This window comes from Callithrix jacchus, chromosome 1 (assembly GCF_049354715.1).
Source record: "Callithrix jacchus isolate 240 chromosome 1, calJac240_pri, whole genome shotgun sequence".
Classification (NCBI taxonomy): domain Eukaryota; kingdom Metazoa; phylum Chordata; class Mammalia; order Primates; family Cebidae; genus Callithrix; species Callithrix jacchus.
The window spans coordinates 67284313-67311133 of NC_133502.1; the positions used below are offsets into that span (position 1 = coordinate 67284313).

A 26821-nucleotide genomic window follows, 5' to 3' on the forward strand; every position below is an offset into this window, starting at 1 on the left:
AACCCCATCAAAAAGTGGGTGAAGGATATGAACAAAGACTTCTCAAAAGAAGACATTTATGTAGCCAACAAACATATGAAAAAACGCTCATCAGCACTGGTCAGTAGAGAAATACAACTCAAAACCACAATGAGATACCATCTAACACCAGTTAGAATGGGGATCATTAAAAAGTAAGGAAACAATAGATGCTGGAGAGGATGTGGAGAAATAGGAACACTTTTACACTGTTGGTGGGAGTGTAAATTAGTTCAACCATTGTTGAAGACACTGTGGCAATTCCTCAGGGATCCAGAACCAGAAACACCATTTGACCCAGCAATTCATTACTGAGTATATACCCAAATGATTATAAATCATTCTACTATAAACACACATGCACACGCATGTTTAGTTTATTACAGCGCTGTTCACAAGCAAAGACTTGGAACCAGCCCAAATACCCATCAATGATAGACTGGATAATAAAAATGTGGCACATATATACCATGGAATACTATGCAGCCATAAAACGGATGAGTTCATATTCTTTGCAGGGACTTGGATGAAGCTGGAAACCATCATTCTCAGCAAACTAACACAGAAATAGAAAACCAAACCCCACATGTTCTTACTCATAAGTGGGAGTTGAACATTGAGAACACATGGACACAGGGAGGGGAACATCACACACTGGGGCCTGTCAGCAGGTGGAGGGCTAGTGGAGGGAGAGCATTAGGAGAAATACCTAATGTAGATGATGGGTTAATGGGTACAGCAAACCACCATGGCACATGTATACCTATGTAACAAATCTGCACATTCCTGCACATGTATTCCGGAACTTAAACTATAATAATAATAATAATAAGGCAGGAGACAACATGTGCTGGAGAGGATGTGAATAAACAGGAATGCTTTTGCACTGTTGGCAGAAGTATAAATCAGTTCAACCATTGTGGAAGACAGTGTGGCAATTCCTCAGGATCTAGAACCAGAAATACCATTTGACCCAGCAATCCCATTTGACCCAGCAATCCCATTACTGGGTATATACCCAAAGGATTATAAATCATTCTACTATAAATATACATGCACATGTATGTTTATTGCAGCATTATTCACAATAGCCAAGACTTGGAACCAACCCAAATGCCCATCAATGATAGACTGGATAAAGGAAATATGGCACATATATACCATGGAATACTATGCAGCCATATAAAAGGATGCATTCATGTTCTTTGCAGGGACACAGATGAAACTGGAAACCATCATTCTCAGCAAACTAAAACAGAAACAGAAAACCAAACACCTCATGTTCTTACTCATAAGTGGGAGTTGAACAATGAGAACACATGGACACAGGGAGGGGAACATCAAACACTGGGGCCTGTCTAGGCTTGGGGACAAGGGGAGGGATAGCATTAGGAGAAATACCTAATGTAGATGATGGGTTGATGGGTGCAGCAAACCACCATGGCACATATATACTTATGTAACAAACCTGCACAGTCTGCACATGCATCCCAGCACTTAAAGTATAATTTTTCAAAATAAATAAATATAAAATAAAATGAGGATAATCATGGCCCCCTTCCCCACCAACTCCATATCTGAAGAGGGCTCTAAGAGAAGCAAATATAATAATGTATGTAAAAACAGTTTGAAACTGTGAAACTGGTATTATTGTTATTGTTTCACTGCTCCTCAACACCAGGTAGCACAGACCTGGACTTACACTTTTTCACACATGTTGCTGTGCCTTTCATGCCACTCTCTTTGGTCTCTAACCCGCCCCTCTTCCTAATCTCCCCTCTTCCTCAACCTGCAATGTGCCTAACTCTTGCCAATCCAAATCATTTTCTTCAATATCTACGTTGCCTTATGCCCACCACCTTACCAACTGACATTTTTTTCATTCCTCTCTTTTCATTCCTCTGGCATCTGTATGAAAACTACTGCAGTCTAAGATTAGTTCTCCTTGTGCTTTGGTGGATATATGTCAGGCAGACACATCATGTCTGCCTCTGCAGTTAATCAGATTTGCAGGGGAAAAGACAGTCTTCTACTGATTCTGCATACCGTATTCTGATGAGCACATATTTTAGGGAACATGGTAAACTCATCATCACCAGGCAAACAAGTGTTACCGTAATGTGCTCTTACAGCACATGTATTAGACATGGAACCATAGGATTTGATGGTCTGGGTAAATTTATAGCCACATTAGGCTTCCTCTTCTCCTCCTCACTTTCATCTAACAACTCTGTTATTGCGGTTTTAAATTCTTCACATTAAGAGGCTTCTACTTTAATACCCCACCCTGCCTTTCACAACTCTTCCCACAATAGTACTGTATGTTTTATCTAATAACTTTAGAGTGTCGCTTAAATGTTAGCTCCAAGAACTACCACGTACTGTGCAGAGGCAAAGAGGACACTTTTTATAGTTCATAGTGATGTTCACAGGAAACATGGTCCCAGGCCAAGTGAGCAGCTGTGCAGCTGAGTCTTGGGCCTGAGAAATATGCTCATGGGTCACCTCCAGCAAACCAGTCTTAGGCTAGCTGAAAATTTGTGCACCCATATACCAGTCCTGAAAAACAGCCCTGTGGTCACCCCTGGAAGGCATGTCCCCAGGCCAGCCAAGCAGACCTGTGCACACATTCTGAGTCATGGAAACATCTAATGGGCTGCTCCTGGCAGATGTTCCCTCAGGCCATTCAAGCAGCTATGAACTTACATCCTGAGACTGAGAAATATCCCTGCAAGCCACTCCTGGACCCATAGCCTCAAGCCCAGCAAACTTAACCCCTAGTTGGTTGACCCATCACGTGCACACACATGCCCTTTGCCTGAGAAACGGCCCAGTAAGCCCACACCTGGCAAGGCCAAATCACTATCACTACAAATTCCCACAGCCTAGGCCACTGAGAAATTTGCAAATGCCACTAATGGGGATTACAGCCAAAGAAACCACATGAAGACTATATTACGATGTCTACCTAGAACCAAGGTCTGCTCACCTCACTGAACTGATACTCCAGGACACATTTATATGAATAAACTCTGTCCTTTGAAACCTACTTCATAAAATTGAAAGAGACAACTTTTCCACCAGATGTATAGCAATAAACATAGGACACATCAAATATTTAAAAGCATGGAAACATTACAAAAGATACATAAAACAACCAGAAAAGAATCAATAAAATGACAGAAGTTTTCACCTCCTAATACATAATAACCTTGAATGTAAATGGATTAAACTCCTCATTTAGAAGATATAGACTAGGCTAATAGATTTTAAAAACATAAGACCCAACTATATGCAGCCTATAAGACACTCACCTCACCTGTGAAGACTTGCATAGACTAAAAGTAAAGGGACAAAAAAAGATATACCATGCAAATGGAAATCAAAAGCCAGTAGGAGGAGCTATGCTTATATTAGACAAAACAGACTTCTAGTTAAGCAGTAAAAAGAGACAGGGAAGGACATTATATAATAAAAATATGAATTCACCAAAAATAACAGTTGTAAGTATATATGCACCCAACATTAGACCACTCAAATACATAAAGCAAATATTATTAAATCTAAAGGAAAAGATGGATCCTAATACAACAGTATCTGGGGACTCAACAGCCAGTTCTTGCCATTGGACTGATTAATCAGGAACTCAACAAAGAAACATCAGACTTAAACTGCCCCATATACCAGATGAACCTAACAGACATTTACAGAACATTTCAACCAACAGCTGCAGAATACACATTTATTTTTCATCAGTACATTAAACATTCTTCATGATTGATGATATGTTAGGACACAAAACAAGTCTCTATTTTTTTTAAGAATCAAAATCACATCAAGTAACTTATTTGACCACAATGGAACAAAAATAGACCTCAATAATAAGAGGAACATTCAAAACTATACAAATACATGGAAATTAAGCAATATGCTGAATAACCAATGGTTGAAGGAAGAAATTAAGAACATAATTTTAAAATTCCTTGAAACGAACTAAAATAGAAACACAACGTGCGAAAAGCTGTGGACACAGCAAAAGCAGTGTTAAGAGGCAAGTTTAGGCTGGGCGCGGTGGCTCACGCCTGCAATCCAAGCACTTTGGAGGCCAAGGTGGGTGGATCACCTGAGGTCGGGAGTTCAAGACCAGCCTGACCAACATAGTGAAACCCCGTCTTAAAAAATAAAATAAAATAAAATAAAGAGGCAAGTTTATAGAAATAAATGCCTACCTTAAAAACTAAAAAGATTTCAAATAAGCAACCTAAAAATGGCCCCCCAAAGAACAAGAAAAGCAAGATACAAACTAAGCCCAAATTTAGAAGGAAAGAAGTAATAAAGAGCAGAATAAAAATAAAAAATTGTTACCAAAAAAATACAAAAAGTCAACATAACAAAAAGGTGTTTTTTTGAAAAGGCAAACCACTATCTAAACTAAAAGAAAAACAGAGAGAAGAACCAAATAAATAAAATCAGAAATGAAAAAGGAGACATCACATCAGATTCCACAGAAATGCAAAGGATCATTAGAGGCTACCGTGAACAACTACATGCCAATATATTTGAAAACCTACAGGAAATGAGTAAATTCCTAGATATATACAACCTACCAAGATTGAACCATGAAGAAACAGAACCTGGGAAAACAAAAAACATATAATAAGATTGAATCAGTAATAGTTTCCCAAAAAAGCAACATCATATGGCTTCACTGATGAATTTTACTGAACCTTTAAAGAAGGACCAATATCAGTTCTTCTCAAACTATTCCAAAAAGTTTAAACAGAAGTAATTAATTCTTCCTAATTCATTCTATGAAGCCAGCAGAACCCTGATGCCAAAACTGGTACATAACAAAAAAATAAAACTACAGACTACTGTCCCTGACATTAGAAGCAAAATGCCCAACAAAATACTAGCAAATGCAATCAAACAACACATCAAAAACAATACACCATGGTCAAGTGGGATTTATCTCAGAATGCAAGGATAGTTCTACATATGCAAATAAATAAACATCATACATCACATGAATAGAATGAAGGACAAAAAACCATATGATCCTTGATAGATGCAGAAAAATCTTTTGATAAAATTCAACCTCCCTTCATGATAGAAACTTTTTTATAATCAGGTATAGTTCAATATAACAAAGGCCATATGTGACAAATAGCTAACATCTTATTAAATGAGGGAAAGCTAAAAATTTTTGTACTAAGAACTGGAATAAGACAAGGATGCTCACTATCACCACTCTTACTCAATTATAGCACTGGAAATCCTAGTCAGAGTCATTAGACAAAATTTAAAAAAAAGGGCATTCAGATTCAAGAGGAAGAAGGCAAATTGCCCCTGCTTACAGATGATAATCTTATGTATAGAAAGACTCTACCAAAAACTCTTAGAACTAATAAACAAGTTCAATAAAGTTTCAGGAAACGAAATTAATATACAAACATCAGTAGTGTTTTCTATGCAAACCACGAACTATCTGAAAAAAAATCAAGAGGGCAATCCCATTACAACAGCAACACACAAACAAAAACCCAAAGAAGAAATTTAACCAAGGAGGTGAAAGACCTCTACAAGGTAAACTACAAGATACTGATGAAATCAATGGAAGAGGATAGAAACAAATGGAAAGACATCCCACGCTCATGGAAGAGAACAAATACTGTCAAAATGAAAATATTACCCAAAGCAATCCACAGATTCAATGCAATTCCTAACAAAATATCAATGCCATTCTTCACAGAATTAGAAAAAAAGTCCTAAACTTTGTATGAAGCCACCAAAGAACTCAAATAGCTAAAGCAAACCTGAGCAAAAGGAACAAAGCTGAAGGTATCACACTACCAAACCTCAAAACATGCTACAGAGTAGTAATAAACAAAATTGCATTTAACGAACATAAAAGCAGACCATAGACCAATGGAACAGAACAGAGAATTCAGAAATTAATCCAAATATCTACAGTAAACTGATTTTTGATGAAGGTGCCAAGAATATTCATTGGGGAAAAGACAGTCTTTTCAATAAATGGTTCTGGGAAAACTGAATATCCATAGAAGAATGAGACTAGACCCAAACCTCTCACTCTACAAAATTCAACTCAAAATGGATCAAATACTTAAATATAAGACCCAAAATGATAAAAAAAACTACTAGAAGAAAACAAAGTAAACACTTCAGAACACTGGTCTGGAAATGATTTCATGAATAAGACCTCAAAAGCATAGGCAACAAAAGCAAAAACAAACAAATGGGAACATATCAAACTAAAAAGCTTTTGCACAGCAAAGGAAACAATCAACAGAGTGAAAAGAGAACCTACAGAATGTGAGAAAATAGTTGCAAACTGCTAATCTGACAGGAGACTAATATCAAGAATATACAAGGAATTCAAACATCTCAACAGAAAAAAAATCTATTTTAAAAACGGGCAAATGATTTAAACAGACATTTCACAAAGAAAAACATTCAAGTGGTCAACAGGTATATGAAAAAAATGTTCAACATCACTAATCATCAGTAATGATTTTGTAAATCAAAACCACAATGATGTATCATCTCACCCCAGTTAGGATGGCTATTATATATATAAAAAAAAAAAAATGTTGGCAAGGATGTGGAGAAAAGGGAACTCATAAGTACTTGGTGGGAATGTAAACTTGTATAGAACTATATGGAGGTTCCTTTAAAAACTAAACATAGAATTACCATACGACCCATCAGTCTTACTTCTGGGTACTTGCCAAAAAGCTTTGAAATCAGTTTGCCTAAGAGATGTCTGCACTCCCATGTTTACTGCAGCACTATTCACAAAGCCACGTTATGGAATCAACCTACGTGTTCAACAACGGATGAATGGATAAAGAAAATGTGGTATATATAGGCAATGGATTACTATGCAGCCATAAAATGGAATGAAATCTTGTCATCTGTGGCAACAAGGATGGACCTGGAGGACATTATGTTAAGTGATATAACCACAAACAAAAAGTCAAACACCACATGTTCTCACTCATAGGTGGAAGTGTAAAAAAGTTGATCTCATAGAAGTAAAAAGTAGAACAGAGGAAACCAGAGGCCTGGAAGAGTAGAGGAAAGGGAGAGACTTGGTAAAGGATACAAAATTACAGCTAGATGGGAGGAATATGTTCTAGTGTTCTATACCACTGTAATGGCTCTTGTTAACAATACTGTATTATATAGTTTCAACTAGTTTGAAGGAGGACATTGAACAATCCCAACAAAAGGAAAAGATAAATATTTGAGATTACGGATATGCTAATTACCCTGATCTGATCAGTATACATTACATGTATGGAAACATCAATAAATACCCCATGAATATGCACAATTCTCATCTGTCAATTTAACAAACAAATTTAAATAAATAGAAATGTTCACAGGAGACAGTTGGTGCAAGGTAACAGGCCACATCTGCCATTTGCTGGCTGTGAGATCTTGCAGAAGTGACCTATCTTCTCTGAGCCTCAGTTATGCCATCTATAAATGGCATAATGAATGTGAGTTGTCTCATACAGGGTGAGCGCTCAGTGATGTTAACTATTATTATTAAATCTCAGAATTGGGACCTAAAGCAAGGATTAAAGAGGTAAAATTTTCCCCAGGCATTAGTAAAAATATAAAAGCAAAGCTGAGAAATGATTTAGTGATAAAATAGGGTGAAAAGCATGACCGGTGTTGCTCTCAGCTGTAGAAAAGCAGTAGCAGAGCAGCAACCTCAGGATTTAAATCCTGATTTGTTCATGGACTACCTCTATGACCTTGGGAAAATAACTATCTCCCTGGGCATCAGCTCCTTATCAGTAAAAGGTGGCCAAGCCTAGTGAAATCCTAGCACTTTGGGAGGCTGAGGCAGGAGGTTTGCTTAAGCCCAAGTGTTCAAGATCAGCCTGGGCAATAGACCAAGACACTGTCTCAATAGAAAAGAAACAGAAAAAAAAAAAAAGATTAATTTAAATAAATAAGAAAGGGGATGATGCTAATAATAGTCTTTACCCCCTTAGGGTTGTAAGGATGAAGTGAGATAAATGCATGAATGACACTTAGGTCAGGGCCTGAACCAGAGAAAGTGCCATGTAAGTGTTAGCTGTTGTTATTGCAAAGGCTCACAGAATAAGCTCTCTGAAGTGGTGCAGAGAGGATTCTATAACACATTTGTTCCTCAAAATCCCAGTAGCCCCAGAGTGCTGAACTAATGTGGCCCTCCAAAAACAGGATGTATCACTGAGTCTATTATTGAGACCCAAGCTGACAACTTTTGTAACAGGTCCCAAATGTCATGTCAGAAATGCAAAGCTTTCTAGACTTTTCTGGCCTCCCAGGAACTGTCTTGTGCTTTCAGATTTTTTTTTTTTTCAAAAAGACAAGGTGAATTAAGTTCTTGGAAATCAAAACATAAACACAGATAAAAATAACTGAAATTGTGACATATTTTGAATGCGAAACGGAGCTTGTCTCTGAGCTTCCAGGGAAAGTGGAGTGGAGGGGAATGAACCTCACTGGGGCCTGTTTTCATGGACTCAGTGCCTTGCAGAATTTTGCTGCACTGGTTCTTCCTTCACCCTGTCACCCACAAAGTGCCTCAAGGAGCCTCTGACGTATGACTCACTTCATGGGCCACCAGCTAGTGACCCTTTGCTTTCTGAATGCTATTTGCTTCCACATGCCACTTAACTGTGAGCACCTTGGGCCATTGGTAGAGAGTTTGCTGGCAGATCTGCTGTAAACTGGTACAGTTAATAAGGATTTATGGCTCCAGAAGTCCCTTGAGGAGGAAATTCTCCAATTCACTTTCTGTGTATTGCAGAAGTTCTCTTCAACAGCTCTAGGAGAGGGAAGGACTTCTCAGCCAGAGTCCAGAGGCCTGATAATTTACCCTCCAGGGAGACTAAAGTTTTCTCTCTGAGGCCTGTGCAGCTTTAATTACCTCATTTTTACCCTCCTCCTAGCAGTTCCATTAGTTAAGATGCCACATTTGGAAGTCTTAAAGCTCACAGAGCCTTCTCCCCTGGGATTCCAACCAAACAGAGCCTGCCTTGCCCTGAAGCTCAGCAGACAGAAAATTTGGTGAGTTGCTCATAGGATTCTGCAGATTCCTAAGAGTAGCTTGAAGCCCCTGAGGAGCAGTATCTGACACTCTTCTGTTCTCCACTGGGGGAAGATCTGGGTAGACCCTTGTGGCAAGACTGGGGTGGCTTTAATATGTAGTTGCCACAACAGGAAAGGGTCCCAATGGGGAAGCAAATGCATTGAGAAGTTTCTCCCCTGTAGTCACCTCATCAAATTGGCTTTTTATATTAACCAGTGTTCCAGCCTCCCTTCTCTATCTCTCCTCAGACTCTCAGGAATCCACCAGGATTTGAGAAGAATATCAGGAATGTTGGGAAATGTTGGCTACTGGTTCATCTCTCCGACCTGCCTTCTGACTAAATCCAAGAATGCACAGAGAAAGTTTACAAACCCCCCAAATAACTTCTGAATTTTAAAATCTTGGTTTCTCATTTTAATTCTAAAGTTCAGATATGCTGTGTTGTATGATATTTAGTTTTCTAATCAGAACTTAAAAAAAAATTCATGTTAGTTGGGTTGCCAACTTTTCATTAATTCCTCCCAGCTACTTTCTTGTGTCTGCCTCTTACTATTTCCAGAATGTTCTTTGGCTCTTGAGATCTCATGGGAGCCATCTTCCTTGCCTGAACTCTCCCTGGAGCTGCTGGTCTTCTTGAAGCACTGACTCTTGGGCCCAGCTTACAGTGCGTGGATGTGCAGTGTGAACTGGCTGTGGCCTTCTTCCACTGAAAGGAGAACTTTGCCCGGACCACTGCATGTGTGGTAATAATGTCCTCTGCCCACAAATGTACACAGACAGATGGAGGAAGGGACACCTCAAGAAGATGTGTACTGTCAGAGCGCCATTAGGACAAAAGTTTGCACGGCTGAAAAATGACAGCTTGGAAAATGTCAGATCCTGTAAGTATCAGCATTGTCTTAGCAGTTTAGCAATAGATGCCTTTTCTCTATCTTTTGCTGACAAGCCATTTCCCCCTGTTGTCTTGATTGGTCAATTTGCACATTATCCAATGAAGTTTCTTTCTTTCTCTTTTTCTTTCTTTCTTTCCTTTTTTCCTTCTTTCTTTTTCTTTATTTCTTTCACAGGATCTCACTCTATCTCCCAGGCTCATAGGCACAGGGTCTCACTCTATCACCGAGGTTTGAGGCTGCAGTGCCACAATCACAGCTCACTGCAGCCTTGACCTCCCAGGCTCAAGCTATCCTCCCACCTCAGTCTCTCAAGCAGCTGGGACTACAGGTGCTTGCCACTATGCCCAGCTAATTTTTTGTACTTTTTAGTCAAGACAGGGCTTTGCCATGTTGCCCAGGCTGGTCTCAAACTCCTGGGCTCCAGCCATCTGGCTGCCTTGGCCCCAAAGTGCTGAGATTACAGGTATGAGCCACCATACCCAGTCTCACTGAAGTTTCTTTCTTGAGAAATTCCCTGTGCAGAAAAGGTGCCTATTGATTGTGAACACATTTGCAGAAAATTACCCCCTTAAAATGGGAGTTCTTTTAATATTTCATTCTTGTTTTGTTTTGAAGAGATAATGCTCCCAGAGAACAACTTATCCCCAGGGATGTAGCAGGGATTGAAACTTAGTAGAAGTTTGGCATCTGAGCATGCCAGGGGACACCTCTGCCTTCAAGAACAAAAGGCACAGGATTATCTCGGACATCCCTCTTCCCACCTCTGTCTTTACTAAATCTCCTTGTCTCCTCCTTTTAACAGATTCCAAAAGCTAGCTTCTCTTGCACAATCATCCTGCCACTAACATTCAGCCACCAAATAAACAAATAGAAATTCAATTCAATGAAAACAACATATAGGAAGAGCTCTGAGCTCCTTAGAGATATGGCTTCATTTTGTTTATAAATATTATTTTGACTAAATGTTGCCCTCTCTCTGGCTCTCAAAACTTTCCTCAGCTCTCTTTGGGTTAATATAACACATGAGTCTATGATGCCAATTATCTAGTTTTATGTAAAAATCTCAGCAATGTGTTTTTCATTTTCTAATGCACTTCATCTATGTCTTTAGAAGGATTGGCGGTATCTGTTATTAACCAAATGTCTGATTTAAGGAAGACCACAGAATCACGGAATTGTTCTGTATCTGAGTCTTCTGAGTCTCTGATTTTCAAGTCTTCTGATTTCCAAGAGAGAAGAACAGTAAGTGGTATCATAGAGACATTGTCTTACTTATTCTAGTAAATCCTTATGGAGTAGTCAACATCAGGGTCTTCCCTATCCATAATCCAGGCAACTAAATGACATGACTCAGGGGCTCCACACAAGCCCATTTATTCAAATTAAAACTCCCTCTCTTTCTCATTTCTTCTAGACAGCATTCTACTTTTAAATTCACTTCTGGCCAGGCGCGATGGTTCACACCTATAATCCCAGCACTTTGGGAGGCTGAGGCGGGTGGATCATAAGGTCAAGAGATTGAGACCATCCTGGTCAACAAGGTGAAACCCTGTCTCTACTGAAAATACAAAAATTAGCTGGGCATGGTGGTGCGTGCCTGTAGTCCCAGCTACTCAGGAGGCTGAGGCAGGAGAATTGCTTGAACCCAGGAGGTGGAGGTTGCGGTGAGCCGAGATCTTGCCATTGCACTCCAGTCTGGGTAACAACAGCGAAACTCTGTCTCAAAAATAAATAAATAAATTCACTTATTAGAGAAAAGAAATTATTTACAAAGGATAAATCCCAACTGAATCTGAATCCTAGCTCTTCCTTGTGCAAACTGTGTGATCATCAGCAAGTTCTCAACCTCTTGGAGTAATCGAGAGGACCCCAGGAGGTAGCACAGGTGACAGCCAGGGACGCAGCTGCACTGTGCCTGGCACCCCATGCATTGTCATTCCTGTTGCCACTCCATCTGCCAGTGGCATGGGGGCAGTGGGTATCTGAAACCTAAAGAAGAGAGGGCCAGGAGCAAAAGTAAACCATGGGCTCTCCTCCTCCCCTGCTCATCCTGCTGCCCAGTGTTTCCTCTGTGGCAGACCTGGCTCATTCACCCAGCAGACTCCACCAACTCCCTCCTTTCATCTCAGGGGTTGGTTAAAGACAGACCTAGTATAGGCTGTCATCTTTCACCTGGACACTGGGCACAGCCTCCTCAGTTGCTCCCTATCTCCACTCTGGCTGTTCTCAATTCAAGTCTTCATAGAGTGACCAGAGTGACCTTTCCAAAATGCATATCCAACCATATTACTCTTCCACTTAAAATCCATTATCATCTCAGAATCAAGTTCATCACCAGGCTTTTCACAGTATAGATCTTGTTATCCACCATATTTTCTCCCCTCCATCCCCTCGGTAAACGATACTCAGTCTCATGAAGCTTATTTCAAGGCCCCCAACACAGCAGGCTCTCTCTTGCCCATTTCTTCTGAGCTCCAGCTCATCTCCTGGCTATTGCTTATCCAGTCTCAGGTTTCTAAACATCACTTCCTCCAGAAAAAGACTTTTCTGACCCCTCCAGGTCATGGCTGGCTGCAGCCCCATGGGCTTCCTGTCCAGCACTTACCCCAGGGGCAGCAGTTGCTTCCTTTCTATCCCTACCCACCAGACTGTTTGCCCATGGAAGGCAAGCATGTGTCTGCTGCTTTACCCCAGCACAGCGTGAGGCAAATGAATGTGCTCAGATAAATGATCAATAAATGAGCGAATGAAGCTGCTTTCCAAAGCCGTCATTTTATGCCTCACAATTAAATCTTCCGTGGGGAAAGAACTCCCATGGTCTTTTACTATGAAATGATGTTAATGTGCACCATTTAGGTACCTTCTGTGGCTGCCTTCTGCTCTCATGCCAAGACCATTGACCCTTGTGAGGCTTTTATCTTAAAGGCTTACCCTTGGGGAACTAGAGTGCCTCAGATGTCTGGTGCACAGAGCAAACTATAGAAAAGCAGAAAGAGTCCTTGATTCTGGAGCACACAGGAAATGCTAACAAGGCCCAAGTTAATCCTCATGTACTCACATACACAATAATGAGTACACTGAAAAAATATAACATCTTTCCTCCAAAACGGGGGTTGTTTGTGTGATCCCAGGCAGATGGGAGGCAGGGTGATATAATGAATGAAAGCATGTGCTTTTGAGTTAAAAGGGTCCTGGGTTGGGTTTAAGTTTCAATTATGCCTTTTAATCAGCCTTTTACTTATTTGTGACAATAATATACAAAACTCAGAGAATTAAATAGGAGCCTTCTTTGTGGCCAAGTGAAAGGGGTTGGGACTATTTCATCTGGAGAAGAGCCAATCAGAAAGGTATGAACAATTCTATTTATTTTTATTACACAAGTAGTACATGTTTATGGTAAAAAAAAAAAATTGCAATGTAATACAAACTGAAATAAACTGAAATTGCAAAGTTTATCACCAACCAGACATATCTAAAATTTTGCATATATGCTTTTTTTCTTGAAATATATAAAAATATTTTTAAACAAAATGAGTGTTGTTTTGTACCTTGCTGTTTTCTTATTTCTGTGTCATGATCACCTTTCTTTGGCAACTAATAACATCAATGTCATGATCTGACTGGCTACAGAGTATCCAATTATATAAACACTACGAAATTTGTTTAACCAATTTTGCACAGTAGCTATTATTTAAGTTGTAAGAAAGGCCAGGCATGGTGGCTCATGCCTGTAATCCCAGCACTTTGGGATGCCGAGGCAGGCGGATCACGAGGTCAAGAGATCGAGACCATCCTGGCCAACATGGTGAAACCCTGTCTCTACTAAAAATACAAAAAAATTAGCTGGGCGTGGTGGTGCGTGCCTATAGTCCCAGCTACTTGGGAGGCTGAGGCAGGAGAATTACTTGAACCTGGGAGGCGGAAGTTGCAGTGAGCAAAGGTAGCGCCACTGCACTCCAGCCTGGAGCCTGGTGATGGAGTGAGACTCTTGTCTCAAAAAAAAAAAAAAAAAAAAAAGAGACTGTGTGCCCTGGGCTCAACCAGATTTGACCAGTTCTCGTTCCACCTGGGAAAGATCCTATGTTCTCTGGGTCTCATCTTTATCATCTTTAAAATAAGAATCACACCCTCCAGTTCTTACGGCTAGTATGTGGGTCAAATGAACTGATGCATATAAATAGATCAAATGAACTGATGCAGGCACTGATTTGTGTTTTGTAAACAGTACTGTGTGAATGTTTACATTCATTAAAGAAGGTACTAAGCAGGTGTTTTCCACTGAGTCAAAATAAGAAGAAGTTTAATTAACACACTGTTGATCAAGTTGGGATGATTCTGGCCTGCAGTAGGCTAGGAGTGGAACAGCAAATGCTTCAATGTAGTTTAGCTGTTCTGGCTGTTTTCAGCCCCCAATGAGAGAAACCATAATACAGCCCGGGAATAAACTCTGTCCACTTTCCTCCTGAGGACGTGGGGTCCAGAAAAGGTAAGTGCCACGTCTATGGGGCTCCTAAAAGCCAGAGTGAGCCACCTCCTGCCTCCAAATCCAATCCCATTGATCTTCACTATGCCCGCAGTGTGACTGGCCAGCCATTAAATGCCCACCTTGCGTTTAATCTTAAAGAGTTTGAAAAAGTGCCAGGCGTGGTGGCTCATGCCTGTAATCCCAGCATTTTGGGAGGCTGAGGCGGTTGGATCACCTGAGGTCAGGAGTTTGAGACTAGCCTGGCCAACATGGAGTAACCCCGTCTCTACTAAAAACGCAAAAAATTAGCTGGGCATCGTGGCACATGCCTGTAATCCCAGTTACTCGGGAGTCTGAGGCAGGAGAATCACTTGAACCCAGGAGGCGGAGGTTTCGGTGAGCCAAGATTGTGCCATTGCACTCCAGCCTAGGCAACAAGAGCAAAACTCTGTCTCAAAAAAAAAAGGAGTTTGCAAAAGAAAAAAAGCCTGGTTGCCTTGGCAGATTCTAGCAGATATGGGCATGATTCAGACACATTTAGAACATACTACAGCCTTAACTTCTCTAACTTGCAACCACCGAAACACTGGAAACAAATCCACCTCTTTAAAACATTAGTAAATTGAAACTCAAGTAGATTCTCATCTCAACAGTTTATGTGGCTGAGGTAGATAATAGAAATCTCTAGAAGTCTTATGTTTCCCACAAATCATTTTATAATTTGCACTATTTATGTCATGTTGAGAGGGAGATTTAGTTGGCTTGCCTAAAATTATAACTCCCTTTCTCCTGATACACATTACTCTCAGGTATATGTCAGAGACAGAAAAATATTTTGAATGACCTAGGTCATCTGTTTTTATTCTGACCACTCATTAGACCCACCTGAGAAGTTTCTGGAAAACAAGACAAAATACTGCAGATGACTGGCTGATCTCCAAAAGTTAAGCTTCAATTATTCTAGGGGTAATTTTCTAATCTCCTCAGAGTCTGGTGATTCTGGCTAAATGTGCAGCCAGAGTTGAGAAACACTGATTATGGTCCCAGTGGGGTAAGGAAAAGATTATACACTCATGATCTCACACATTCTTTCACTCTCATTGTGGCTCTAAGCAAATCCATTGAAATATATGTCCTCAAATTTAACTTCTACCCCTAAAACAAGACCCTGAATGAAAAAGTATATCTTATATAATAAAAGGACCGAAACTATGAAAAATGTATATAGCCAAAAATGGAGGAAGTATAGTAAAGTTCCTCGATGCAACATTATGTCACAGCTTTAATTTATGATTACAAAGAATTCACAGCAACATGTAAAAATCATAGACTGAAATAGAGGAAATGAATATAAACTTGCCTATTAAAGTTTTATGTGCATACACACACACAAAGGGAAAACCCCCAAAATATCAATAGAGGTGGAGAATTTTGGTGGAGAATTTTAGAATTTATCTTGGTGGAGAATTTTGCTTCCTTCAACATTTTTGTACTTCTACAGTATTTTTTAAACTACCATGTACATGATAGGAAAATAACATTTATAGTAGAACAAAACAAATTTACTTTTCAAAAATTACTCCTCTGATTATTAAGTGATCATCAAGGCTTGATTCTCAACAATGAATTAACAAAACAAAGATTAAAATGCCCACCTGAAGGTCTCTGTGTTTCAGCCGCCCTGGCTTCTGCTGCCTCTATCTCTCCTGCCTTTCTCCTCCACGTAATTCAGCTTGCTCATTTCAAAGAAAAGTAAAACAGCAAAGTATGTTTATGAATGGTGCCAACCAATAGCAAGAAAGTCAGGAAGTATAGCAGGTCATCTGTGCTTTTTAGAAGCCAGTGTAGATGTCAGTGCAAGTTCCCTTCTCAAGAAGGGGGAGGATTTCATTAGGGGCTATGTCTAAAAAGAAGAAACTTAAAATTGCCCTGCCCCTCTAATGACTGGTTTTTATCATTATCTTTCACAAGAGATCAAGCGGATATGATGGGTTAGAGTCAGGGGTTTTCAGTAGCTTTTAGTTCTCCTAAATGGTTTCTGTTGCTGTGGCAACGGTAATAGCCACATTGCCTCACACAGCACTCTAGACTTGTTTAAAGCACTTCCCTCACTCACTTGCATTTTCAACTCACTTGCTTTCAGGCAGAGACCTTATCCACTCCGCTGAAAATGTTCTGTCAGAGGTCACCAATAACCTCCTCCTCATTGTTCACATAAAAGATCCTTTCTCAGTCCTCACCTTCCTTCCCCTCTTGTTTGCATAGTTGACCATTGCCACTTTCCTGAAACTTTTTCATTTCTGTTACGTTCCTTGTTCTTTTTCTACCCCTCATGTTGCTCGTCTTTGCGTCTCTTTCTGATGCCTCCTCTTCCATCTCTTTTCTACATGTGAGCTTTCCCCAGAGGTCTGTGTTCTGACTTCTTCCCTCCTTCTTCTCTTGCTTTTATCTATCTGATCCACAATCATGGCCAAATTTAGTGTGGCCCAGATAGAGCTTTTCTTTTCCCCCTCAGTCCTGCATCTCCCCATCTACCCCAACTAAGCAAATGGTACCACAGTAATTTAGCTAGTCAATCTGTCCATAAACCTAGAAGTCTCTTCTAACTTCTCTTTCTTCCACTGCCCACCTGTGAGCTAACAAATTTCATTTGTTCTGCCCATAAAATATGTCCCAAATCCAACCATTACGCACCTCCCCATCACTGTTCAAATCCTCATTTATTGGGTAGAAAGCTTCATTAATATTAGGCAAGAAAAACAACGCAGGGTGTGGTGGCTCACGCCTTTAATCCTGGCACTTTGGGAGGCCGAGACGGGCGGATCACAATGTCAAGAGATTGAGACCATCCTGGCCAAAATGGCGAAACCCCGTCTCTGCTAAAAATACAAAAATTAGCTGGGCATGGTGGCGTGCACCTGTAGTTTCAGCTATTTGGGAGTCTGAGGCAGGAGAATCACTTGAACTAGGGAAGCGGAGGTTGCTATGAGCCAAGATCGCACTATTGCACTACAGCCTGGTGACAGAGCAAGACTCTCAGCCTGGTGACAGAGCAAGACTCTGTCTCAAAAAAATAAAATAAAATAATAAATTAAAGAGATCCAAATCAGAAATAAATAAGTAAAGTGATCTCTGTTTGCAAATGATAAAATCTTATATGTAGCAAAACCTATAGATTCCACACATGCACATACAAAAAAACCAATAGAACTAATAAGCAAATTGAGCGAAGTTGCAGGATAGGAAATCAATACACAAAAATGAGCTGCATTTGTATCACTAATAATAAGCCAAAAAAAGAAAGTAAGGAAACTATTGTGTTTACAATAGCATCAAAACGAATAGCATACTTTGGATATATCCTCAGTAGTAGAATTACTGGATCTTGTTGAGATCTCTGCACTCTCATGTTTATTGTAGCACTATTCACAATAGCCAAGATATGGGATCACCCTGAATGTTCATCAACAGAAAGATGGATGAAAATTGCGTCATATATTCCTGATTGAATACTATTTATTGATTTAAAAAGAACTAAATTCTGTCATCTGTGGCAACATGGATGAGCTTGGAAGACATTATGTTAAGTGAAATAAGCCAGGAACAGAAAGATAAATACTGCATATTCTCACTCATAAATGGAAGATAAAATAGTCGACCTTACAGAAGTAGAGAGTAGAATAGTGGTTACCAGAGGCTGGGAATGGGAGGAGGCAGGGAGAGATAAACAGAGTTTGATTAACAGACACAAAAGTTGATCGATGGACATCTAGATAAGAGGAATAAGTTGTAGTGTTCTACAGCACTGTAGGGTGACTGCAATAAACAACAATTTATTGTACATTTTCAAATAGCTAGATAAGCAAACTGTGAATATTTTCAAAAATAAATGCCAAATGTTTAAGGTGGTGAATATGCTAAATACCCTAATTATATATTGTATACATATATCAAAATATCACACTGTACCCCATAAATATGTGCAATTATTACTGGCCAATTAAAAGTTATAATTTTTTTAAATTAAAAATATCTTTAAAGATAAACTTAGAAATTCACCTAAGAAAGTGAAAGACTGTATGCTGAAAAGCACAAAACATTGCTGAAAGAAATTAAAGATATACAAATGAAACAAAACAAAGAATACATGAATAAATAGAGAGACATCCTATATTCATGGATTGGAAGACTTAATATTGCCAATACTCCCCCACACTGCTCTTTAACCAATCAAATATTCTTCAGCTTGCTTCTGCATTCACCCCATAAAAGGCTTCATCTTGACTCCTTGGCACTACCCAATTAATAAATTGCTGTCTGCGCCAATAAAGTCTTTAAAATCTTAGTGTGCTGCAGTTTATCTTTTAGCAGAGGGAAATAGTGAGGTGGTGTTTAAAGAAAACTGTTTTGTAAGATGAAACAAGTTCTGGAGATGGATGTTGGTGATGGTTGTAAAATACTGTAAATGTATTTCATGCCACTGAACTGTACACTTTAAAAAAAAAACAGTTAAAATGGTAACATTTATGTCATATATATTTTACCCCAATTTTTAGAGATAAATAGTTTTCAAAAATTAACTAAAAGTCTTAAGAAAAAGAGGGCCGGGAGATCAATCCAAGATGGCCGACCACTAACAGCTCAGGATTGTAGCTCCCAGTGAAAGCCCAGAGAACGAGACGACGCCACACTTTTAGACAAATTTTCGTCACTCACCGATCAGCCGATTCCCAGTGGAGGAGCCCCACGGGTCGCTAGCACGACTCTTGTGGCCGCCGCAGTGGTTTTGCCGGCGTCTCGGCGCAGCAGCTCTTCATGCAGAGCCAACGGGACTGCTTCCCCTACTGACCGGAGTTTGGAGCTCTGGGAAGTCAGAGCCGCTTGTTGCGGACTCAAGAAGGAAGCCAGACCAGAGATTCCTGGGCAGAAGAGCACCATCAGTCTTACCGCTGCTATTTAGGCTGCCACAGTGGGTTGCTCGGATCCCAACACTGGGAATCAATAAGTCGGACGTCGACTCAGAAAACTAATTAGAAAGGCGGTTCATCTACAATGAAGGGAAAAAAACAGCCTAAGAAGGCCGAGTATACTCAAAATCAGAACCCATCAGCAACAGAACAAGCCCTGATGGAAAAGGACTCATCAGCAGCAGAATAAGCCCTGATGGAAAAGGACTCATCAGTAACGGAACAAGCCCTGATGGAAAAGGATTGTGTTCCAATATCTGAAGTAGGCTTTAAAAGGTGGATGATAAGAAACTTCTGGGAGTTAAAGGAACTTGTTCTAACCCAATGTAAAGAAACTAAAAACTTGGAAAAAAGATTAGATGAAATGTTGAAAAGAATAGACAATATAGAGAGGAATACAAATGAACTTATGGAGTTGAAAAATACAACACGAGAACTTAGTGAAACATGTACAAGCTTAAACAGCCGAATGGATCAAGCAGAAGAAAGGGTATCAGAGGTCGAAGATCAACTTAATGAAACAACACAACAAGACAAGAATAGAGAAAAAAGGATAAAAAGGAATGAGCAAAGTCTCCAAGCAATATGGGACTATGTGAAAAGACCTAATATACGCTTGATTGGTGTACCTGAATGTGACGGAGAGAATGAATTCAAGCTGGAAAATACTCTCCAGGACATTATCCAGGAAAATTTTCCTAATTTAGCAAAGCAGGACACTATTCAACCCCAGGCAATACAGAGAACACCACAAAGATATTCCTCAAGAAGACCAACCCCAAGGCACATAATCGTCAGATTCACCAAGATCGAAACGAAGGAGAAAATATTAAGGGCAGCCAGAGAGAAAGATCAAGTTACCCATAAAGGTAAGCCTATTAGGCTTACAGCAGATCTCTCAACGGAAACCCTACAAGCTAGAAGAGAGTGGGGGCCAATATTCAATATACTTAATCAACAGAACTTTCAGCCCAGAATTTCATATCCTGCCAATTTAAGCTTTACATTTGAAGGAAAAATAAAAATTTTTAGGAACAAGCAAGTACTCAGAGATTTTATTACCACCAGGCCTGCTTTACAAGAACTTCTAAAAGAAGCACTATACACAGAAAGGAACAACCAGTATGACCCTTTCTAAAAATACACCAAAAAGTAAAGAGCATTAACATAAAGAAGAATTTTTATCAATGAAAGGACAAAATAGCCAGTTAATATCAAACGGCAGCAACCCTAAATTTAAATCGACCAAACCTCCCAATCAAAAGATACAGACAAAATCTAACGGTATATCCAAAGATATACATAGACTCAAAATAAAGGGTTGGAAAAAAAAAAAACGTACCAACCAAATGGAGAGCAAAAATAAATAAATAAGCAGGAGTTGCAATTTTCACATTTGACAAAATAGATTTCAAAGCTACAAGGATACAAGGATAAAAGGATTAATGTAATAATAAGAGATCTTAACACCCAGATACATAAGACCCATAATGAGATTTAGATTCAACGAGACAGAAAATTGATAACGATATCCGGGACTGGAACTAAGATCCAGAACAAATAAACTCAATAGGGCTCTCCATTTTAAACACACAAAATATTCATTATCCACAAAATCTAACGATATATCTAAAGATATACAAAGACTCAAAACAAGGGGATGGAAAAAAGCTCACCAACCAAATGGAGAGCAAAAATAAATAAATAAAAAGCAGGAGTTGCAATTCTCACACTTAATAAAATAGATTTCAAAGCTACAAGGATGCAAGGGTAAAAGGATTAATACAACAATAAGAGATCTTAACACCCAGATACATAAGACACATAATGAGATTTAGATTCAACGAGACAACAAATTGATAAGATATCCAGGACTTGAACTCAGAACCAGAACAAATAAACACAACAGAGGTCTCCATTTTAAACACATAAAATATGCATTAACCACTTTAAACACTCAAAATATTGATCGGCCATTATTGAAACCCATTTTAGGAATGAAGTAATATTCCTTTTTCCCTCTTTTTCTTTTTTTCCCCTTCTTTTTCTCTTTTTCCCTAAAAAAAAATAAATAAATAAATAAATAAAAATTAAAAAAAAAAAAAAAGAAATACTGACATCAATATTAAAAGCAAAAAAAAAAAAAAAGAAAAAGAGGGCCAGGCACAGCCTGTAATCCCAGTACTTTGGGAGGCTGAGGTCCGTGGATCACCTGAGGTCAGGAGTTTGAGACCAGGCTGACCAAGATGGTGAAATCTCATCTCTACTAAAAATACAAAAATTAGATGGGCAAGGTGGCAGGTGCCTGTAATAACAGCTACTTGGGAGGCTGAGGCAGGAGAATTGCTAGACCCGGGAGGCAGAGGTCGCAATGAGTCGAGATCGTGCCACTGCATTTTAGCCTGGGGGACAGGGTGAGACTCTGTCTCAAAAGAAAAGAAAAAGGAAAAAGAACGCTACAGTAACACCCTAATTGCTTTCCTGTTTCTACTCTCACTGCTCTACTGCGCTACAGTGATGCTTTTAAAGAGCAGGTCATATCGTTCATTCCCTTGCTTAAAAACCCTGCAGTGACTTCCCACGATTCTCAAAATAAACACCTCTCTTCCTTAAAGAGTAATAAATAACTTTTATAAACTTTGATGAGTTAATCACATAAACAAATGGATAGCATTCATGGCTGGTAAAAAGGAGCACACACATTATTCAAAATAAAAATCTTTACCATGATCTGCAAAAGCCCAACCTGATTGGCCCTTCTTATGCATGTATGACCCTAGCCACATGGCCTTCCCTGCTGCTGGTCCAAGTCCCTGTGCTGAGATGCCTTTGCCCTGTCTTCCTCACTCCACTTAACTCTCTACTTAAGGGCCACTACCTCCCACAAGACTTCACTGGCCTCCCTTTCTAAAATAGTTATCCACACATATACTCCCCCTAACTCTGCTGTAGTCTGTTTTGTAGAGCTTATCACTAGCACTACTCTTTTTTTTTTTTCCCCCGAGATGGAGTCTTGCTCTGTTGCCCAGGCTGGAGTGCAGTGGCACGATCTCAGCTCACGGCAACCTCCACCTCCTGGGTTCCAGCAGTTCTCCTGCCTCAGCCTCCTGAGTAGCGGGGACTACAGGCACGCGCCACCATGCCCAGCTAATTTTTGTATTTTTAGTAGAGACGGGGTTTCACCATATTGGCCAGGCTGGTCTCAAACTCGTGACCTTTTAATCTGCCCACCTCACCCTTCCAAAGTGCTAGGATTATAGGCCTGAGCCACCATGCCCTGCCCACCATCACTACTTTTTTGTAGCATTAAATATTCATTTCTAAATTGTCAGATCCCCATACTATACATTTGTACTCACTTCTCAGACTCCTTTGTGTTTGAGGTCTGGGCTGGAATGTGGCCACCTCAGAAGAGCTGGTAAAGCCTGCAGCTGTCCTCGTCCTCTTCCCACTCCCAGCTCCCTCCCACGTATGAGGAGCTCCACACTTAGGCATGGGGAATTCTAGCCCTCATGTCCTTGTCCCCAATGCCTGAAAGCAGCTGCTCTTGGCCACCTGTAGGACGTAGGGCTATACAAACTTTATGCTCTGATGCAACTAGGGAACAGCTCATAGCATTTGAGGACATTTGGCTGGGGACTTCCCAAGTATCCAGAGCACAGTACAAACAAGGAAGTGTCCCTTAGCCCCACAGACTCCCAGCCCCCTCGGGTCAAGAAAGGGGTTGGATGAGGATCAGGGAGAGCTCTAATCTGTGTCTGGTCCTCATTCAGCCCTTTTCTGTCCCAAGGGGCTAGTTCTCTCTGGTCAAAGAATGGCACCAGGACAATGTGTTCTTATGCCCACGTCTAGGAGTAATTTGGCCTTCATAGTCCAACCCCAGATTTCCTTTCAAGTTCTATTCCTATCAGTTGCTTTCCCACTTTCTTCCCATGCTCCAGTCAAACTGAACTATTTGCTTATCTCTAAAAATAAAAAGCACTATTTTGGGGCCTGAGAGGAGCACAAAATGGTAAATAAGGGAACTGGCTGTATTGGAAAGAAATTAGCAAATGCTTTCTTGAAAATAAACAAGGCAGGCTTGGTTTTTTTGCTTGTTTGTAGTTCGTTCGCTGGAACTGAACAGACCTAAACAAACAGGGAGTCCAGTCCCTTCATGACACCCATGAAGAAACAGAGGCACAGACTTGTTGAGCAGCGTGGTCATGGCACACAGCTAGTCACTGTCACACCAGGCCTGGAACCCAGAGCAGGGTCTGGAGAGCTCCCTAACCATCTCCAACACAGCCCTACATACGCTGTTCTCCTTGTGCCTTCTGCTGCCCCATGGCCATGGGAAAGACAGGCCCTGGTTCTTGCTATCCCCTCACCCAAGATCTCCTTCAACTCTGAAGACCACTGATTCTAGCGCCCTTCCCCATCCCTTTCAAGCCCAACTCTAGCCTAGTGCCAAGAGCCAAACCTCACCCCATCTCTAGTTCCCACAAGTGCCCCAAATATTGAAACTTGGGGGAAATAAAAAGTAGGTCTTCCTGGAAAGCTCCAAACTGCTGCTGCTGTGTCAATAAAAAGGAAGAGGCCCTGGATCTATTTCCTGCATGTCCCAGAGTTCTCCAACAATGACTATCACCAGGACGATGTAGATCTTACCTTCACACTCCAGAACTGGGGGTGAGGGTGAGGGTTTTCTGTGCAGCTTCTTCATGCAGCTGTGGAGAGGGGCTGGGACCAAGGTTGCTCCTCTGAAGACAAGGTTCTTCCTGGGCCTGGGATCCTATTTCTAATATTTTATTTATCTCAATTAGAACTCACGGAACTCACAGTCTACACATATTATATTATCATTCTCATCTTTAGGGGGCAAAAAGCTTGAAACAACATTTAATTCTACAAGCAATCACCATAGATATTCATTCTCCTCCAATAAAAGCCCAATTGGCTGGCACAGTGGCTCACACCTGTAATTCCAGCACTTTGAGAGGCCAAGATAGGCAAATCATGAGGTCAGGAGATTGAAACCCACCTGGCCAATATGGTAAAACTCCATATCTACTTAAAATACAAAAATTAGCTGGGCGTGGTGGTGCATGCCTGTAGTCCCAGCTACTTGGGAGGCTGAGGCAGGAGAATCACTTGAACCCAGAAGGTGGAGGTTGCAGTGAGCCAAGATTGCGCCACTGCACTCCAGCCTGGGCAACTGAGTGAGACTGTATAAAAAAAACTTAATTAATTGACTAATGTTCATCTCATTAAAATAAATAAAGTGGGCTGGATGCAGTGGCTCACTGCTATAACCCCAGCACTTTGGGAAGCTGAGGCAGGAAAATCTCTTGAGTCCCAGAGTTTGAGAGCAGCCTGAGCAACACAGTAAGACCCCATCTCTTAAAAAAAAAAAAAAAAAAAACATTAGCCGGGCATGGTGGCATGTGTCTATAGTCTCTACTACTCAGGAAGCTGAAGTGTGAGGATTGCTTGAGATGGAGAGGTTGTGGCTGCAGTGAGCTGGGATCACACCATTGCACTCCAGCCTAGGTGTCAGAGCAAGACTGCCTCAGAAAAAGAAAATTAATTAATTGAAAAATTTAGAATAAACAAAGTGAAAAAAATCAATCCTACTCCCAGAGCTAACTTTTGAATATCGGGTTTTCAGGGAGCAGAATATGCTTCAAGAATATTCGAAAGATAATGAGGGAAATGCTTTCTCCCCACCCCCTGCTTCTGAATCTGTAAACCTCAGAGAAAGGAGAAACCTATTCAAGACTTTCTTTTATTTTTTAGGACAGCCTGGGATCTCTAAGCACTTTATAGGCAGTAACTTTGCTGAAGAGTGCCCAGTAGACACTCTTTCTTTGTACAATTTGGACAGATGATATAAGGAGATGCAGTGTCATTTTAACCAGAAGTGTCAGGAGGGAACATGAAATCATTCTTTTAGAGTAGATGGGGAAGGGTCTATGACTTTAAAAGGAAAATAATCCTAAGGAGCAGAGAAAGGAATAAACACATTATCCAATGTGCTGCTCTTGATGATTTAAAGGAAAACATGGCAGTATGTTTAATGTATAGAGCACACAGAGAACTTCTCTGGAACTCTCAAAGGCCTGTAGAAGTAATCAAGAGATGAGCATCAACTCCAGTTTTGTAGGAGATCTCCAAGTTTGTTCTCAGTTGACAAAGTGAGTTGAAGAGAAACAGGACTAGTTTCTTGCTGATTACCCTAATGTACCAGCCACAAGGCTTTTAGAGACATAAGCTTAAGTCTAGAGGGTATGTTCTTGTAAACACACACCTGTGATTTTTAAAAGATCAGAAACACTAATAAGTTGGTAGGGCATCAGAGACAGAAGTTTGTTTTCATAGTGCAAGATTAAATACAAAGGAAAAAGTCAACGTGAATCATATTTCTATTTAGGTCATTAAGAAAGAGGAAGAATGGAAACAAAATTTGAAAACTCATGGAATTTAGAAAGCCACCAACTTTATGTGCAGGAGGGCCTGTTCCGTGATAAGACAGAGAAAAGAATTACCTAGTATAGTGGGCTAGACATTGGCACCAAAGACATGCCCATATTCAAATCCTGGATTCTGTAAATGTGATCTTATGTGGCACAAATGGCAGTTAATTAAGGATCTTGAGGAAAGGAGTTTATTTTGTGTTTTTAGGTGGGCCCAAAATGCAATCACATGTATCCTTGTAAGAGAGATGACAAAGGAGTGTCAACAAACTCACATAGGGGAGAAGGCCATGTGAAGTGATTAGAGCTGCAAGCCAAGGAACACCTGGAGCCTCTAGAACTGGTGAAGCAATGAAGGACCCCTAGAGCCTCCAGAGAGAGCGTAGCCCTGCTAGCATCTTGATTTCTGATTTCCGCCCTACAGAACTGTGAGAGAATAGATTTCTGTTGCTTTAATTTAAGCCATTAAGTTTGTAGTTCTTTGTTATGGCAGCCCTAGGGAACTCATCCATATCTACCTTCTCCAATCAAGGGAACCTAAAATTCAGGGAGAAAGTGATACATTTGCCATAACACATGCAGTAGTCTTAACTAATTCATAGTGACCTTGCATTCTTTTTACTTTGTTTGAATTTTCAATCTCTCAAATGTAATTCTCCCTTCAAAAAGAACAATTCAGCTTCCCAAGCAGTGTCAGCTCTCTGGAGAGGAGATGAGGCTGGACTGGGCATTAATGTCCACTCCAGTCAAATCAGAGTTGCAGGAGGAAGTAGCCAGAGCACTGTGCAGTGTGTGGGTCACATGACACCCTCTCCCCAACCTCCCTGGCATCCCCCTACACACACATGCATACACACTTACCTCTTTATCAAGTATTTTTTTTTTTTTTTTGAGATAAAGTCTCA

General features: G+C 40.3%; 1 protein-coding gene across 6 annotated transcripts in view; it reads right to left on the reverse strand.

Annotated features, from left to right (window-relative positions):
* Positions 1-23060, reverse strand: part of CYSLTR2 (cysteinyl leukotriene receptor 2) — a 52486-nt gene extending 29426 nt beyond the window's left edge. For 2 of the 6 annotated variants that reach the window (XM_017971405.4, XM_035297913.3), the window contains exon 1: positions 22821-23060. The gene's annotated coding sequence lies outside the window, so the exon portion shown is untranslated. Of the gene's footprint in view, positions 1-16149; positions 16239-19210; positions 19542-22820 lie in introns of those variants that run through there. The other 4 variants (XM_054253279.2, XM_054253277.2, XM_035297921.3 and 1 more) reach the window with 4 other exon arrangements.
* Positions 23061-26821: the final 3761 nt, after the last annotated feature.